The 19612-nt window shown below is 28.2% G+C and overlaps 1 protein-coding gene across 1 annotated transcript in view; it reads right to left on the minus strand.

Moving 5' to 3' along the window:
• The window catches only part of LOC113378740 (probable medium-chain specific acyl-CoA dehydrogenase, mitochondrial), a 78808-nt gene that overhangs the window by 26094 nt on the left and 33102 nt on the right, over nt 1-19612 (minus strand). The gene's annotated exons all lie outside the window — the stretch shown is intronic.

Consider the following 19612-nt stretch of genomic DNA (forward strand, 5'->3'; position numbering starts at 1 on the left):
AAGTTCCGTAACGCCGGACGGCACCAAAGACCGGACACTGTATTCAACACGTATTATTAAAGCGAGTATAAATCTTTTAATTTCAAAATACTAGTGAAAGGGGAATAGGGGGCAAACAGGCGCAGGATCACGCGCCAAGACTCTGTGACGCACACGGCCACGGCGGTAGCAACTCTTTGCTGTTTTAGGCGCAAAATCACGGCGTCACCTAATTATCAATGGAAGTAATTCTAGCATATTTATGCATTTACATTTGAGTGGTATGGTGAGATAAAAGTGATCCGTAAAATGGTAGAATATCATTAGATCTTCTAACCAAATTTAGTAGGTGCCATCAAATGAACGAAAATGTCTGTGCCTTAGCACCCGACACTAAGTCGTCCCTTAGTGCAGGACAGTAAACATATTGATATTTCTTGTGAGAATTTACGTAATTTATTCCAATTATTTAATTTTATTCTGTATAAGTGCTAACGGTTACTATACATACCCACATTTTTTGTATTTCCTAGTCAAAAAATGAAAAGCTTATGAATGCACCAGCTGAGAGCATCGGTGTGGCCCAGCTAAAAGGGCGGATGAATAGTGACTTTTTTTTTGCAATATCTAAGAATATTTGTTGAAGACACATGTGCAGACATTACAGAGCGTGGAGATGGCTACATATGTGATCAATGCAGGCTATTTTGAATTGTCCGGTACTAGGTGCCACTGCTTAAAATCATATTTTTTGATAGCAACGTTTGATTGATAATATTAATTATTTTTAGCAAAGATTGCGGTTTTGTTATTTGAGTTTGATTTCTAACCTAGTTATCTAACATAAATCATAATTTAATAAATATTTCGTGAAATATTTTTTGATTTATTTATAAATAACTTAGGTGTCCGCCACTTGGGGACTTCTCCTTACAATCTTCATCTGGTATTTCGTCAGATATATCCATCAGACTTGATATAACTATTATTTTAATTTATTTCTTGTAAATGTCATTTTTAACTGAATTTACATTTTTATTTACAATTTTTTATTGTTTACGCTTTTGCCAGGGTTAAGGTTTAGTTGGTTCTTTTTATCCCACTCACATGTAAGTTATTATGGACTCTATATAAAAACATCTGCTAAATATAATTTAAAAATAATATTACATCTCGTAAACTAAACAATGCAAACAAAGAAACGAACGATAGAAGAAAATACTTTTGTTATAGTTTTTCAAATAGCCGTTTATCACCTGAAAGCGACGTTGCTTGATTTGAGGTGATCAAATATCTTTATCCTTACACTTTCAAATATTATCGTTAAAAAATTTCCTATTTGTTTTTGAGATATTATTGGTGGATCTTTTTACCCGCGCATTTTGTTAATTTATAATTTAATAATACGTATTTGTCTAATTCTTCGGATCCGTTCCGTATTGTTCATTATTATATTAATATTTCTCAACATATTGGAAACAAATGAAGCTCTATTATCAGAATAAATTCATCATTGTCAGGAATAAATGGTTAATAAAAAAGGCAAAAATTTGACATTTATGTATTAAATTTCTGTATGTTTTTTACCGTAAGTGTTGAGGATTATTTTACGGAGTACGTATTATTCTACGACTGTTACATAACTTCACTAATTAGTTTTCAAAATGGGATTTTGTAAAGTTTATTCAGAAAAAGAATTACTTTGCAAATATAGATTGATTTTGATATGGCGTGGAACTTTTGAAGTAATTTGTATATACAAATCAAAGATCATATCTTTTAACTAATTCGAGGCGATTTCTTATGTATTGATCGCTATGAATTTTATTTGGGTTGATTTCACAAAAAATTGTTTTTGTCATGAAACCTTTCGCCTGCAATGATAAGCGACGTCACGTCTTTTTAATTACCCAGGTATTTTTATCAAAACAGTCATTATCGCTCATAGTAAATATAATTAAATATTTATTCCGACACAGATTCTTGTCGAAGTCCATACTGCATTTATTTACAGATATAGACTATTTAAACTAGTTTGTATATTATATCACATGTTTTTAATTTTATAAAAAAATAAAATTGTTATATAATTGTACCATGTTTTTGGATGTGGTTTATATTTTTTGCATTTGTATGGTATTGACTACGAATTCTATACTTCAATGACGCACGCATCAGACTTATGACGCAGTTTCTATAAAACTTTCAAATAGTAAAACGTATAAGTATCTGAGAATATTGTTCTTATCATCAATTTGCATGTTAAAATTTTTATTATTTCTTTTCTTTAAATAAATATATTAAAATACATAATATACAATAATTTATTAATGCATAACTTAATTTATAAGTTGACCTTTATTTATTCATTTCCTCAGTGAACAAACTTGAAATTTTTAAGAAACGTTACCTGATGTAGCATTATTTTAAAATATAACTACTGGTAATTTTAAACTAAATGGTTTTAGACTAATTGTCAAATTATATTAGAATACTAATAAAAATACGATCCATTGTCGTTAACAACAATTTTACAAAAATTTATTTCAAATTTACAAAAATTTGTTTTGATATAATTGGTTTGGTTTTCACAATATAATTGCTCAAAATTGGACTTTTGTGCCCCGACTTACTCTCTTTCTATATATAAAATAATTTATTTAAAACTTTACGAGTTTTCTAATAATTATGTATTTTTCGAGTAAAATTATGATCAGCGCGCTTCATGTAAGTTATACTATTGTATATTGTTATCAAACTCATCGTAATTAATCTGCATACAAGTTAATTCCATCCTTGAATTATAACATAAACATTCTATAATTATTAAGAGCTAACAATTAATAATGAATAGAGAATAAAACAATAATGTTATATAATAAGGTAATGAGATTGCACGATTTACCACTATCCGGCAAACTGCTGAGTATCAAAGTTTATTAAAAATAATAATCGAATCTTGTCGAAAACAATAACTGATCAAATATTCCTATTTAATTAGTTAATTTCAGTATGTTTAACATGATAAGTAACTTTTAAATTAGCGATTTGCTAATTTTATTCAGTCATTCTGAATCGTTTCATACCAAAATTGGAAATGTATATGTGTGTATGTGTATGTGAGCTGAAATACGACCTTTTCTCATAATCAGAAACATCAGCACTCATTTCATAAATTTGAAAACCTTTTGACAAAACTCGATAAGGAATCGCGTTGATTAGGTTTGCGAAACGATCAGCCGAACCGTTTTTCCAGTATTAGCAAAAAAGTGCATGATTTTTCGAACATATTTCCGTTAAAAATCTTGGACAAGTTTTAAAAACTCAAAATATGTCAGAAGAAGATCGTGCTAATTAATTAACTTTCCGTAGGGTCGTAAAAAATCGTTATTAACATTTTTATATATCTTTACGTTTCAAAGCCTTCTGAACATTTTGCAATATCTTATTTTTAGACAAAATGGATGTATGTTTGTGTGTAGTAAAAAGCAGAAGAAGGAAAGTCTAATCTCTCAAATCGGTTTTATAAATGACCATATCAAATAATAGCAGTGGTGTTAACTGCAACGCTAAAATTAAAAAAAAATAAGTTCAAAAACCGGTTTTCGTATTTGCCTCGGTTCGGTTCGGATCTAGTTCTGCAGAAAAATAATGTTTCGAAATCCTACTCACGGTTCGGAAAAACAAGCTGGTTCGTTTCGGTTCGGGTTCGGTTCAAACCCCTGTTTATAATAATACATATAATAATTCGTCAAAAATTATAAAAAACAGCAATTTTTTCAATTTTTTCAATTTTTTTCGATACGTCAGCCAAGGCTTGTTATCAAAAAATCATCTTTAGTTCCGGAACGCATTCCTGTCCAAAAAGGAAGTACCGGAACGGCATTACGCAGCGTTCTGGATCGAATAAAATATAATGAAATTCAATAACCAGTTATTTAAACCATAATTTTGCATTACAATCGTATATTGTTTGTAATAATACAATAATAATAAGAATATGCCGAATAATAATATATTACTAGCTGTAAGTGGAATTCTGTCTTAAGGCAATTAGGGCATCGTGCCTTAAGGCAAATTGCTGGAACTTTCCGTACCAAAAATTATTATTTTTTTAAAAACGATTAACATTTTTGAAAAAATTTTACTTCGAAAAAATTAGATTTTTGAGAAACTATTTGAAAAAAATTATTTTTTTTGAAAAAAAAATGTTTTCTTCATTTTGACATATTTTGGATACTCTGAAGTTTTTTTCAAAGCAATCGTACTGCTTTAACTGCGTAGAGACAAAATGTCAAAGCGCGTAAGCGCCGCGTCGCCGTCTAACGGATAAACATTGGTACGGAACCCACAGGAATGCAAACAAAATTTATACTTATTGCTAAAATCTCTATAAAATATCTGATAATTGGATGTGCATATGTGTAATGATCATTTTTGACCGCCAAATGGCATTTTTTTTTACTTTTTTCATTAGATCTCCGAAACTCCGATTTGATCAGTTCTTCATCTTGTCAATACAAGTAAAATGTTTTTTGAATTATTAAAATCGAACGCTCCGTTCTTTTAAAAAATGAGTTACCATTTTTGGCACTTTTTGCCCCGTATGTTTTTTTGAATTATTCAAATCGGTTGATTGGTGTTCCCGAAATCGTCGACAAAAATTTGTATCCGCACACACACACACACACATACATCCATTTTTTCTAAGGTATGACAAAATATTTAGAAACCTTTGAAACGTAAAGATATATAAAAAATTCATTTTCGATGTTTTTGCGATTACTATAACTTACCCTACGGGAAGTTAATAATAGATGTACAATCAAATCGAAATATAAATCAACAAAACATTGGCGGAGCTACACACATACATCATACCATCGGTTTAAGTTTAATCTATTGGAATAACTTCTACTCTATTTTAACTCATTACTATATATATTGAATAAACTTTGTGTGAACAATACATTATAGCGTAGTTACATAGGGTAATTACCTTGTCTCGTTTCATTGTTGACTCTTATTAACCAATAATCATCCCGTGCAAAAATTCACATTCTTACTGTAACATATATATTAAGGTAAAATACAACTCACTGCAAAAACAATGTTGTCCATTATGGATAACATAAAATATATACAATGTTGTTATTATGGATAACATGAAATATAGGGTTAAGATATACTGAGATGCTAATTTTTAAGAAAACGGAAAAATAAACTTTTGAAGGCGCGAAACACGTTTGAACTGATTACTGCGAAAAGACTGTGACGCTCAACTTCTGACAGGATTATGATAACGGCTTTCTTACAATATAATGAAACAAGCCAATTTTTAAATAAGGAATTTATAAATTTTAGCAAATTATTGTCAGATAATAAATAAATTATTATAATTATTATCATTTATGATATATCTAGTAATTTAAAAATTATATTTTCGATCTGTTTCAGGTAGGGGGCGATGGAAACGTGTACGTGGGTCGTGGATGGGACGTATCAAATTTTCACGTTAATTCCAACGTTGTCGTCATATTCAGCGGAGATTATTCGAAAATACATGCCACACCTAGGCAATTGGATGCAACACAGAGATTGCTGGCATTAGGTAAAGTAATAAAGTACAAAATGATATGAAAATATTCATTTTACATATACTAGAAAGTTTTATGTAGATATTTTGTGTACGTGGGTATATCCACGAATAATTGAATTGAATTGTATAATTGAAATTTTTACATGATTTTTTCTTATTGCTTAAGTGTTGTTTTTTAAGAATATTTTAAAAATAAATAAATGTAGTAAGAAATCATTATTATTGCAATGATAATATCATATTATTGAGTTAGTATAGGATAACCGATAGAGTTGCTGACCACATATAATCTTATTAACTTCAGAAATTAATAATTTTGTTACTACAATGAACATAATATAAACTGTTGGTGTTTTAATTTGTTTTATATGGATTCATATATATCGATTGTATTAGTTGAAAGTTTTTATTGTTTGAAATAACATAACTGTAGTAATGTCACAGTTTACAACATAATATTTTGAGACACAGTTTAAAAAATAATATTTGAATTTTGATATTGGATTCTCGATAAAATAGCTTTTTATCTATATCAAATTTGAAAAAATATTGTTATTAATAATTTTTTATTTAAGTATTTATTCATAGGCAAGCAGTAAACAATAATAATAAATACTAATTCAGGCTATTGCCACAAGTTAATATTTTGTTAATGAAATATTGAAAGATATAATCTTTTTTATACTATGTATCTGTCCCATTTTTCAGGATGAATGCTGTTATTATAAAGTTATGTTATTACATTATATTTGATACCAAAATACAATATTTATTTTTTAATATACCCTGTCTAGAGTCCAGAATTAAATACGTTAAATTCTCTTGGTGGTGGATTGTCCAAAATTTTGCTTTGTCTACTTTAGTACGGGTACAATGAAAGATTGTCTACTTTAGTATAAATAAATATCACTTAGATTCTACTATAATTATGTCAATTATGGTATTTGTTTAAATGTTGGCTATTAAATTTAATTTAGGTGTCAGTATGGGAAAACTCAGCGAAGATTACAAACTAATAGGCCACAATCAGAGCACGTTTACATTGAGCCCGGGACCAAATCTGTTTTCCGAAATTTCGAAATGGCCTCATTGGTATAACTGCAGTTATAAAATGGAAACCACGTGCGGTGCAGAAATTAATTGGCCACCTATGTGGAGCACGGCCTATTAAAATAATTCGCCCAAAGGACAATAGACAATAATTAAAAATCCAATGTAAATCAATGGACAAGATTCACAAAGTGCTTGTTTTAAATCATTAACTTTTTGTTGTTTAAACTAAATCAAGGTGAAATAATATTACTATAAGTAAAATTTTAAGACATACATTTCAATGCAAACTAGTTACTAAAGGAGTGCAAACTATAAGTGATCTCTAACTTTAAGTTCTATTTTAAAGACGTTTTTAGAATATGTTTAGAATAATACAGATTGTACATGTACATATATATCAATAATCTTTGTTAGAGTGCTAATTGTAAGTAATAAGTAAACATAAATATCTATTCTTAAATTTATATTTTTATATACGTACAAAAATAAAAAATATACACAATATAAATTACTTGTTCGATATAATTAATAATCTTTCAAAGAATCAATTGATAGACAAGATGACATCTTACAACGATGTCTTTCTCTATGTAATTATATGATTAATTAAAAGTGCCTAAGTATTGTAACGGGTCAGCCAAATAACTACTTTTCTTTTTTGAAAATGCCATAAAAACAACTAAATATTTTTTCAAATTTCCTTTTTTTTAAATTTCCTTTTTTATGGAAAAGCAGCAAAAGCGGCAAAATGAAAATAGTGTGATCGTATTTTGAGTTTTTAATTATACAATGTTTTTCACAGGATAATCTATCCTTATTTTTAAAAAAAAAAAAAAACGTTTGAGAGCGGCAGCGTTATTGTAAAAATACATCACTTTTGAATACGAGTTTGAACTGAAATAATTTTGTGATTAAATCATTAACTTGTTGACTGCATTACTAAAAAAATCGACTAATAACACTGGAAGTTTTTACGATTTCTTTAAGCACAGAAAGTATTTTGGATAAGTTTATTCTAATCTTAATAAAAATTTAATGAAAATTGAGAGCAAGCAAGAATATCACAAATATAATTATCTATAAAAAATAATTTTCAAACTGGACTTTATAATAATCTAGAGTCCATTATAATTGTACACATGTTCTAAAAGTTTATTATAACTTCAATTATTTGTTTTATTCTCTAGTGTATCGTTTCAAGCCTAACATATCATTATTATTTTTATATTTATCCATAATTATGTATGACTTAATACATATATTGAAGACTTTAAACCATTCGTTATTATAAATGGTTTTATATAATAAGTATTATATTTATTAATTATAAAGTGAAATTGCATTTGCCATGTATTTAAAACTGTTGAACCAGTTTCCAAGATAATGTTAATATTTATGTTAAGAGTCATATAATATCAGTTATGAATATGATTTATTCATATTATTGTAACATGGAATTATTATAGAATTTGTCAAGATATTACATTTGTATTTAGGTTTTATTGTAAACACTCAAAAAGATTTTAAGTAGTTTTTATAAGGATAAAACTGTATATAAAAAAATTTAATATCACTATATATAATTATATATATACATACATATATATATATATATATATATATATATATATATATCAATGTATATTAATAATCTCTACATTGTCAATAGTCATTTAAAATAATTTAGTAGTTTATTTTACTGCAGATTTAATTATTAAATTTAATTGTAATGTTTTATAGTATAATATTTTAAACTGTGTTAACTTTGAGAGATTCCATTTATATAATATAAAAATAAACCAATTCAAATGAGCTTGTTTTATAGGAGCACGGGACTAATTTTCTTGTAGTTTGTTAACACAATTATGAATATTTGAATAAATGCAAAAAGTAGATTTGTTTAATTATAGGAATGTGAAAATACACAACATATTACAAAAGTACAATCGTGTTATTTCGTAATACAATTGATAACATCATTTAATATTTTATTTGAATGTAGTTAAATAATTTTAGAATATATATCTTAATTATGAGATGTACCATGTATAGTACCACTTAGCATTGAACTCTTAAATTAAGTCGCATCTATACAAAATTTCAATAGAGTGATTTGTGCATTATTTTCCAGTTTATTTATACATTCCAGTTAATATAATTCATTTTTAATATCTTTCAAGAACATAAACATCCGTGAGCTATTGACCAAAAAGAAGAAAATTAATGAAGTTAGCGCTTTAACTTTTTAAAATGCATTTTTTTATTGAAGAAAAAAGTGAAAAACTATTGTGATAATCAATATCTATCGAAGCCACTAAATAAATCAAATGATCAAATAATATACTGCTCTTAAACAATAAAAGTAAATGTATTTTTTATCAAAATTTGGATCGCCTACCATACGTTCTCAATCTGTGCGAATCAACATGCTCATTTTATTCACGAGCGCATTTGCCCTTTTCGACATACGCGTCAGTATTTGTTTATTGTTAAAAAGTGGACACGAAAGACAGGTTTTGTATAAGTATTTATTATTTATGTGTCAAGACTGCGCTGTTTATATACGTCACTCCGTATACGCATAAATTAGACGAAGGCCACGAAGGTTTTTGAGATAGGTTAGGTAGAATTATAGAGTACGCCGGTGCCAGCGGTGGAGCCTCCTTGTACAAAAAATTGTAGTACAGATGGGGAAGAAAAATCGACACCGCATGAGATAGAAAAAATACTTTTACTTGCAATTTTTAAATCCTATTGTTATACATATTAGTTTTGAAATTTTATTTGGAGCCGGAACCTGTGGATTTTGGAATAAATTTTTAATGAATTTCAATTCGTTTTTTATTGATTATTATTACAGTAATTGAATTAAATTAAATTAAAATTTTGTATTTGCTAATGTATAAAAATCTTAAAAATATACAGTTTAACACAGTTAAAACAATTTTTCAAAGACCGGACCAAAAATTGATTCGCTAATTTTAAGTTTTCTCGACGTTTTAAGCCATTCTGAATCGAATGAGACCAAATTTAGAAAAAGTATGTATGTGTGCGCGTGTATGTAAACAGATTTTTTTGCCGTAAATTGAGATTTTCTTAAAAACGGCTGGACCGATTTCAAAAGCCATTTGATGTATCTTAATGAGGACTAGCGTTTCTCAGTTTTGTGCGACGATCGGCCGATCCATTTCTTTGTAATTTGAAAAAAAGCGTTGAACTATTTGTCCACATTTAAGCACATACTACCGAATCGACTTTTAAAATCAAAAACTGTTCGAAAGATATTAGTTGGGTATTAGTTCTATAAGACAATGATACTGATTAGTTTTAGGCAAAATTACCGAGCTGTTTTCTTGTAATTAACTGTTGGAAAAAAATTTAAGCCGATTTTTATGAAACTTTTTTTGGCGATGTGTATCATGGTCTTATAGAATTTAGTCAAATATTACGGACAAGTAGTTTAATTTTAAAAATTCATCAAAGTTTGAGAAAATAACTAGTTTTTTTGAAGTTTGTTAAAATTAAAATTAGACGATTTACTTGGTATAACGATAGAGGACTTGGTCTTAATAAACATACTAAACCAATAATATCCTACGGAAACTGGTTCAATTATAAAAATTATTGATTTTGGAAAATTTGCTTTTAGAAAATACTCCGAGTTAACGTGTTCGTTCGTTTTCAATTCCGTGTAATAAATCCACTCGAAATACTTTTAATCACCCATAAATTAATTTATTTTTTTTGATTAAGTCGATTATTTACACGTATCGGAAAGTTCATGTAACTTGTCTCAAGGCAAAATACCAATACCAACTAGTTATGTATTATATTCTATTTTTTATGTATTATATTCTAATTTTGACATATTAAGTAGGTTTTAAATTATGTCATACTATAAATTACATTAAATATGTCGTGCAAGTCTAGTATCTTGTATCTGCAAGTCGAAATACTTTTTCATAATAAATACTTGATTTTGTTTGACAGAAATATTTTGATACATTAAGATTATCCATGTAATTCCACTTTTGCAGTGTGTTTGGCAATTAGCTATCAAACGTAACTTTTTTAACCCATCAGAATTGATTTAGGCCTGAATGGTCAGTCTATGTTTATTTGATTTGCCATTCTTACAAGTTTCTTAGACATTGACATTCAATCTACTATGTCTATTTGAATAAATAACTAATTAACTACTAACTCAATCAACTATGTCAACTTGAATAATTAAAATCAGTGATCTGCAAGCTACAGGAATTTAACCTGCGTTCTCGCATAATATAGGGCCACTTTGTATGCAGTTATATAGTTCATGCTTGATGAAGATATACCTCCAAAACTTTGTCTAATTTATCAAATCAATTTATATCTGCACGCCTCAATCTATAAATTTCTCTATTTTTTTCTTTATTATTTGAAGTGATATGCTGATAAGTAAGGTAGAAACGGATAGATGCACAGCAGCTAATTGAGCTTGATTTGTTGTTTGCGTTTTTTATCTAAAACAATATCTCAAATATGTTTCAAATTGCGGTTTCAAAGTGGCCTCTTATATGAAAAATCGATTAAGCATAATATATTTATATATTACTGTGTAAGTTTAATGTGAATTAAATGCATAATTTTAGGTAATTTAAAAACAATTTGAATATTCAGTTTTTAATCCAATATTCTAACTGTAACCGCACCGAAGCAGTTTGGCGCGTGTCTGTTAGCGATAGTAGATAAAGAAATAGAAAGAACTGGAATAAATATAAATCAGGGTTTATCAACAGGTGCAAAAGCTGACCTTTATGTTATGAAGGATGCTGGTCCTTCAAATTTCGGTTCAAATCCGAACTTCACTTGAAATTATATTCGAGAAATATAAATTGAATTCAATTTGATATCATATTGCTCGATATCGAGCTTGAACGAGGTTGGAATCGAATCCGGGATTAGCCCATATCCTTACCGGTCATTTTTCTGATATTAATTAAATAAAATACAATTAACAAAATTATGATACTACATTTATTTTCTAACGTTAAACTTTAATTTACTTAATATAGCGATTATGTTTTTTGTAGATAAGCAGTAAATCAAGTAAAAATAATCATATAATCTGTCGCACTACATGGATGTTAAATTTCTTGGGCACTACAATATACGACAAATACGAATTTAATCTGTGTCTTTAATGTTTTTTTTATAAGATTCAATACATAATTTTATAATAACATAAAATTGTAATGGGGAAAAAAAACAAATATAAAGTGACAAAGTGCTTTTCATTGTCAACTACTACAAGATCAATGAGTATTAAGCAATTTATAAACAATGTATTAAAGTTAAATTAATATAAAAAAGTAAGTTAATAATCTTAATAACCATATTCCTTTATTTGTTAATTAATATCTGTCAACCGAGTTAAAACCAGATCAAGGTTATATACAGTGTAATCTCTGTAAAAATTGAACGCATGAAATTTATATTCTGCATTGGTTGAATATTATAGCGATTATTTTGTAAAAACCCTTAAAAATCAAAATTAAACATTGGACCTGTTTGCCCCCCGACCGTCCCAATTTACAATGCCTAGGAGATAAAAAGAATCAGGTTACAATAATTTTTGGAAAACAGCAAAAAAAAAAACACATTTGTAGAATGATGAATGAATCTGAGATTTTAACTGAACAAAGTCAGATAGTTGTTTGTGTGATGTGATATTTGTTATAAGGGGGCGTCCATTAATCACGTGAGGTTTTTAGTGGGGGAGGGGTTTAGACAAAAAATCACAAAATATCATGCAGGGGAGGTAGGGGTATAGTAAGATATCACGTGTATTTATTTTTTACCTGAATTTTTTTAAAAAATTCAAATATTTTTAAAAAAAATTCAAATATTTCACAGTTTTTCCACGTAATTAAATATACACGTGATGTTTGGTGGGGAAGGGGAGGGGGGGGTAATTTTGAATATCACCATGCATCACCAAGGGAGAGGGAGAGTCCAAAAATTCCCAAAAACTCGCTCACGCGATAAATGGACGCCCCCAAATTGTTTTGGTTTTTACAATATAATTGCTCGAAGTCAAATTGGACCTTTGTGCTCCGCCCTACTCTAATGCAATATTATATTACTGTTTTCAATAAATTAATACATGTTATTACCCGAAAGTGAAATTACATGAACCCAAAAGTCCAAAAATAATAAGATAGTAGCGAAAGTATATATTTAAAAAATGTTGTTCACCTCTGGTTAATCCTTATCTAGCCAGTTGCACATAGGATCGAGATGGCGCGACTATGTAAATGGGACTTTCTAATATAATTTCAAATGCGGCAGACGGCGTCACCGACGCTAATTACATCGGCAGAACACGTTGCCCTTTTGTATACAATCAGGTTGTGTTAACGTCAACGAATGGACGACGAATTAGGTTAATATTTGGTGCGACCAGAGACGAATCGAGATTTTACGAGATCACGAAAAGCTCATTTGATGCAGGTAGATAAGAATAACCTAAAAAACTTTTTTTTCTTATTTTTATTAATGCCTATTGAATGCCTAAAGGTTGTTGTAAAATTGCTACGAGCGTCACATATAGACGACATTCAGTGTGTCGGCCCTTGATCACCTATCACACTGACGACTTTCATCGATAATGATTGGATTACCTTAAAATATTTTGTATAATAAATACTTGAGCGGCTTGCTGGCTAGTGCAGCAGTGTCACTCCTGCGGAAAACACTCTCATAACGAAAGGTTCAATTTTTGGAATTGTTTCAATATGTTCAATATTCAATAAATATTTTAAATATTAAGTTAAGGTGTAAGAAAAATTAATAGACGTACGTAAAAATATTCATTTATCAAATGAACTTTCTTCATAATTAAAAAAATTACTAATACGAAAATTAGTTTTTCTAAGTTTTCTCCATTTAAGTTCGCAGCATTTTTAAATCCATTTTCACTTACCCGTAGAGTAAGTTGCAAAAAAATCGAAAATGCTTCAGAGGTTTTTGAACATTTTTTGGTATATCTTGAAAAAATTGATGTATGTGTGTGTGTGTTTGTATGTTTGGATAAAATTTTTGGTCCAAACATTTGATTCGTGACGTGCTGATTAGTTTTTGTCAAAGGCAAGTCCCGTCGCTTCGAAGATACGGGGCAAAAAGTGCCAAAAATGGTAATTCATTTTTTAACAAAATGGACCGTCCGATTTGAATAATTCAAAAAATATTTTATTTATATTGACAAAAAAAAGATCTTATAAAATTTTTGAAAAGTCGGTTTGGAGATATATAAAAAGTAAAAAAAAATGGCATTTGGCGGTTAAAAATGATAATTAGACAGAAAAATTATCAGAAATGTTAAAGAACGCGCTTCGATATTTTATATGTTGTTTATTTTATTATTTTGTTATATTTTGTTTCTACGCAGCTAACGCAGCGCGATTGCTTTGAAAAATCCAAAATTTTCAAAATATTTTAAAATTCTCGAAAATCTAATTTTTTCGCAGTTTAAAAAATATTATTCTTTTACAAAATTTTTAATTTTCGGTGCGGGAAGTTCCAGCAAATTACCTTAAGGCACGATGCCATGCATGTTAATACATTTAAAAAAAAGTGTTATATCGAAAAAATATAAGCTATGTGTCGTTAACAATTAATTTCTAGTATTGTTTTATAATATTCAATAAATCTTCAGACGGAAGTAAAATGAATATACGTACGTTAAAACTCGTATATAATATCATGATATCATTGCACGAACCACGCATTTAAATTTAATCAAATGATTAACCGCAAAATCTTGTCATGTATGTTTATATGCTTGTTAGAGCTTCTATATATTGTAAATGTGTGCTAAATGTTTTTATTTAAGTATTTGTGTATGTATGAAATCCTCACAGAAATTGTATTTAAAATGTGGTTAACTTTTTTGACTTCTACATCTATTTGAATCATCTGGTACGTTAATTTAAAACCATTACTTTGTCTAATGCTTTCATTTTAACAATCTTTACTACTTTACTAGTATAAATTGCCTTAGAATAATTACCCTTCTGTATAAATGAATTTGATCATTTTTCTCACATCAAAATATTTTTGATTTCATTCATTTCTTTAATTATAAAATCTTAGGGATTATATGGATTTTTTTTGTTACTAGATATGAAGTATTTAATTGTTATTGTAGAGCATATACACCTATCTTACACGGTTTTTGAAAATATTTGATTTAGCGAATTTTATTAGTTTTGCATATACATAAAATTATAAACACTAAACTATAATTTGCTTTGCTTATATCTACAATAACATTTTCATTGTTTTACTATCAAAATACAACACTACAAAAATGTATGTTACGGTTACGAATTTTTAGTAGTCTATGATTCCATAAATCATACTGTAAAGAACTGCATCACTGGATGCAGATCTTAGCTTTTCCTTTCTTTGTTCAATTCTAAGCCATGCAATTGATTTTATATCTCTTGTAGATAGATGATCAAATAAAATTATAATAAAAAATAAAAAGTAGTCTATGGTTATGATGGAAATCTATAGATTGAAACATAAACCTTTCGTTTTATGTTCAAAACTAAATTTTATGCGTGTAGCTTTTATCTAAAAAGAAAATGCAATACCTCATATATAGTTTTTTTCATATTTGTTTTATTATTGAAATAAATTAATTTTCCAATTTATTCAATATGTTTGAAATGTATTAGCTATTCATCATATTAAATACTTACATAAAGAGCTTTTTCATAGTGATTTTATTTAGCACTGTTTTTCCATATAAAAGTGAATTTTTCGAGTCACACGGTTTTTGTGGAACGTATCTTCCGTGTAAAACGGGCGATAGGTGTATTCATAAAAAAAAATATTTATCTTATACAAATACGATACGATATATAAATACGATTGCATATGAATGCAATTTATAAATTCTTTGTTTCATTTCAATTAAGAAATCCATGTACCTTCTAAGTTAATATTCAATTTGTATACATTAACTTAAATTTCGTCAGATTTATCGGTTTATTCAGCCGTCTCGAGTTGAAGATATCTGAAGTCTGTCTGTCGCAACTTATTATTTTATTAGTAAATATAGCTTGTTGTTTAAGTCGTCATATTGTCTACGCCAAGGGCGAGCAACCTTTTTAGCCCACGGGCCAATTTACATTTTCAAATTTTTTGGCGGGCCGCACGTAATTTATATATATATATATATATATATATATATATACCAGCTGACCCGGCAAACGTTTAGCCACAGGAAATATTTTTAGAAAATCATTAGTATTAGAAATGACTTCTTCAAATATTTATATATTCAGAATACCAATTCTGAATGTATAAATATTATTACATTGATAATTTACCCACAGCAACGCTAAAATACTAACATTCATATTGTAATTATGTTGTATTCTAAAAAAAAAAAACAGTTTCCTCTCAAAAACAGTTTTATCTCCTGATTTTAAAATTAAATTTCTAATTTTTTTTGCTGAAATAGCTCCTTTTGTGAGACATTCAAAAACTATGTACTTCTTATGTACATCGGGAAATATTTGTACAATAGGATAAGCTTGCAAATCAGTTAGTTTTATCGGAGGTAACCATTTCGTTGCCATTTTTAAAATGTTGCAGCGGATGATGTGGATAAGTTTAAGCTTTTTTATAAGCTCAGAAAAATCTTGATCGAATTTCAATTAAAAACGTTCACAAAAAAGGCTATAATAGTTAGTTGATCAATTACCGAGCTTTTTATTATTTTATAATGAACAAAACATGTTCATTATAAAATAATAAAAATTTGGAGTTGTATGTAGTTTTCCATTTCGCATAAAAAAATTAAAATAAAGAACAAGATTTAAAAAAATTGTTACGGCCGTACAAGCCATGATGAAAATAAATTGTTTTTTTTAATAAAATTGAAGCTTTTTCATAAACTCTGATAAAAGTCTGATCTAAAATTAAGTCAAAAGATTTATTGACTGAGTGCGGGAATAATGTATTTGCAACAAAATTACAAAATTGCCACAAGAAGAGAACAAAAATATAAAATTGAACAAAGTATATATTTTATATAATAAGTGTTTATAAATATTAATATAAAATGAAAACAAATAATATTTAAAAGAAAAACAATTTTACTTGATACCTTTAATAAAAAAAAATAGCACTGCATTTTTTACATAAGTTGGTCAATATCAGCCGTTTTTTTAGATTTTGTATGCAGCTTTGACATGTTTTACTCAGTTTTGATAGGTGCTAATTTTCTGAATTGGGTGTGTGACATATATATGTCTTCCAATGTACCTTTTACCGCTGAAGATAAATCTATAGTCAAAATTGGGGCACAAAAAATTGAAAAACATTTAAAAACTGGCACAATCTTTGTTCTAGATTTTTTTCTGAATGAATGAATTATTTTCCAGCGACTTTTCTTTTGTGTAATTGTTCGCGCACATATGTACTTCCAAAAAAGAATTTGAATCGTAATTTGATTTACCTTTTTTTCAACAGCGAAAATTTCTCAGGGCTGACATAAGATTTTTAAAAAAAATTCGATGTTCACTGAAAAAATGAATTTTTTTAATCTGTATTATTTTGCATGTTAAATGGCGAAGAAAACATTTACATGAAAACAGCTGTCTTGTTAGCTTTGAACATTTAGAATCACAATTAAAATTTGTTCATATTTTCTTTTTTTCAATATGAAAAGTGAAACAAGATTCTGCAAAAGATATTCTGTATTACCAAAATGACTAAAGAACTATAATTATTATTTCATATCCAAAAACAATTGTAATTCGCTATTTGAGTCGTCTACTCCTTAAAGCATTGCATCACTATAGAGATAACGTACTTTATTGAAAATCGACATGTTCACGAACTAAATTGCCAGAAAGTCTTTAAATTTACGATAATTTAACCCTTGCGACTTTATAAGATTTACTTATTTAAATATTTTAAATTTAGAAATGCGTTGTTGCTATGTTCTCGGACAAGTTCTCATTTTTTTTGCAATATTGAAGCTTGTTAAACAATATGTAAATAAATTAATATATATTTTATCAGGAAATTCTATTTCCTAGAACAACAGTTTTTACCAGAATTTGACTGACGAAAAAATTAGCTTTTACAGCCGTATTTGATAAAATATCTAGAAAAATAATCTGTTGTTGAGAAATGCTTGGCGGGCCGCAGAAAAACACTCGGCGGGCCGCGGGTTGCTCATCCTTGGTCTACGCGTAGAGGCGGTCGTGGCGTACTGATATAGACTCGGTCTTGCCATAAAAAGGCTCTGAGTTTAAACCTCTGCGTGTAGCAACAAATTAAAAAATTTAAGAAGCTTTCCATTAATGAGCATTATTAACGAGTTAACTGTGAGAAACTGGCTCATTTAAAAGTGTGCATAGTAATATGTCGTTAGAATCGAGCCATGACGAGTATATTCGTCAATCATAGAGCAAAATTAGATGAGAAAGATTTAGGTTTAAAGGTTTATTTTGTAACATATATATGTTTTGCATTCATATTAAACTAAAAATGCAGTAAATTTAATGTTATACTTGTAAAAATACAAATTCTAATTCCTGCTGTGTAGTAAAAATCAACGAAATAGGGCCCGAGTTCAAATTTTAAATTAAATTTATTATATGTAGTATTTATCTTTAAATTGTATTTATTATATTTTGTATTCATCTTTAAATTAAATTTATTATATGTAGTTTTACATTTTACAGTTAACACTTAAAAACATTATCATGTCACATAAATAAATTCTTATGCGAACTGGTAAAGTTTTCAATCAGTAAGGGAGACTGTGTACGCTTGTGCTACTTTTTTTTATCAACAATAATTTTATTATTATACCAGTTAGCTGAAAGAAAAGTAAATTAAATAGTAATTAATAGCATTAAACCTTTGTCTACGTGAAAAAATAGAAATACTGTCCTTAAATGTGATCTATTTGTTATAAAAACAAATCACACCAAAAAAGGCCAAATGTCACAACCGTCCACACCCTCAAGACGGTTCAAGCAATCATATTTCATCTTTCTCCCTTTGGGCCCTATCTCAAAATCAGTATAGTTTAGTTGTCATGACGACTGTCACTACTGTTCCCAGTTTCCCCTACACACCGTGACACATGAAATCATATAAAACTAAATATAAAAAGAGCGTTCAATAAAATGTATGTTGATTGATTAATATATTAAATATATATTGCAGAAGTAATAATTTCATTTAATTAAATTAAACACAGTTTGATAATTGTTATAAATGTATCATGCTAGATAAAACATTTTGGGCTTCATATACCTGGAGATATGAATAAATGACAATTCTTAGAAATTTCAGATATATTCCTACTTAACAGTTTACAAATATGTTCTGCGGTTTTTTGACTACCATATGTTTATTAGATAAAATAGTAAATTGAGACTAATTTGCGCATATTCAAGAACATATTTCTCGAAGTGTACAACACCGACAACCGAGCACATTTATTTCTTCTTATTTTATTTCTGTTGCTATTTCAAGAGCTGTTATATTGATTTATTTTATTTTGCACAATATTTACAGTCACTGATAATTTATTTAACAAATAAAGACAAGTATTCTATAATGGCTGAAATAAAGATAAGAGCGACTTATCGATACGGGGTCGTATGCCGATGCCCTCGACTGCAAATGATGATTAGCAAAAGCAAATATTTCTATAAATTTAATAATTGTAGGCAAAAGTATAATCAGAATTACTGACTTATGGTAGGACTTCATCATTTGATTATATGTTAATATAACTTATATTCTTTGCTTTTAAGCCTTGTATAAAATTTTGATTAATTTTCTTCATAATAAAAATTATTCAAAATAAGCATTTGTGCCAAGCAGTCATAGAATTCGTTTTATTAATTTTTGCTAATTTTCCAGAAATTAAAAATAAAAGTTTGAAATTATTAATGGGAG

The sequence above is a fragment of the Ctenocephalides felis genome, unplaced genomic scaffold (genome assembly GCF_003426905.1).
Source record: "Ctenocephalides felis isolate EL2017-DRISC unplaced genomic scaffold, ASM342690v1 CF-g0.4_SCAFFOLD_01886, whole genome shotgun sequence".
Classification (NCBI taxonomy): Eukaryota; Metazoa; Arthropoda; class Insecta; order Siphonaptera; family Pulicidae; genus Ctenocephalides; species Ctenocephalides felis.